Source organism: Mycetomoellerius zeteki, unplaced genomic scaffold, assembly GCF_001594055.1.
Source record: "Mycetomoellerius zeteki isolate Tzet28-1 unplaced genomic scaffold, Tzet1.0 scaffold1601, whole genome shotgun sequence".
NCBI classification, from domain to species: domain Eukaryota; kingdom Metazoa; phylum Arthropoda; class Insecta; order Hymenoptera; family Formicidae; genus Mycetomoellerius; species Mycetomoellerius zeteki.
The window spans coordinates 1-536 of record NW_017256554.1 but is presented as its reverse complement, the minus strand read 5'-3'; the positions used below and the strand labels follow the sequence as shown (position 1 = coordinate 536).

The window sequence follows — 536 nt, the reverse complement described above, 5'->3', positions numbered from 1 at the left end:
AAATGAAGAATTTAACATGAATGATGAACGTAATACGAATGGTAAACAGTGAGAATTAGAATGTGCGGTGATAGACAATATGAAAAAAAATGTAGTTAATTCTTAAAGTATTAGTATTAATTAAATCTTTTCCATATTTTATAATTGTTTTTTAGGTATTGAAAATGTTCGAGATGTGACAAATGAAGCAAATACACAAGATAGATGCCATAATACTAGATGCTGTGTGGTAAATTATATATTACTAAAAATAAAATAATTTTAAATTTTCAAGTTTTTCCTTATTTTGTATATCAGAGTTCTTATATTTTATTTTAGACTTTTTGTAATAATTTTATCTTTTATTTTATACAGGTACATGCCGTGCCACACAACAAATCATAATCAAACAGTTACAGAAAAATGAAAAGAAGCTAAATTTATTGATAAATTTAGCAAAAAATCCACTAGTTGCTGATGCAATTGAATATGAAAAAGGATTAATACCCGAGTTTCCTTTAACGAGCTTGGATGATTTATTAAAATTTGAAGAAGAG

At 25.2% G+C, this 536-nt stretch overlaps 1 long non-coding RNA gene across 1 annotated transcript; it reads left to right on the top strand.

Annotated features, from left to right (window-relative positions):
• Position 1: 1 nt before the first annotated feature.
• Positions 2–523, top strand: LOC108721120 (uncharacterized). Its single transcript, XR_001936553.1, has 3 exons — positions 2–41; positions 156–229; positions 355–523. It is a non-coding gene; the product is annotated as an uncharacterized lncRNA (long non-coding RNA).
• The last annotated feature ends 13 nt before the right edge of the window (positions 524–536 follow it).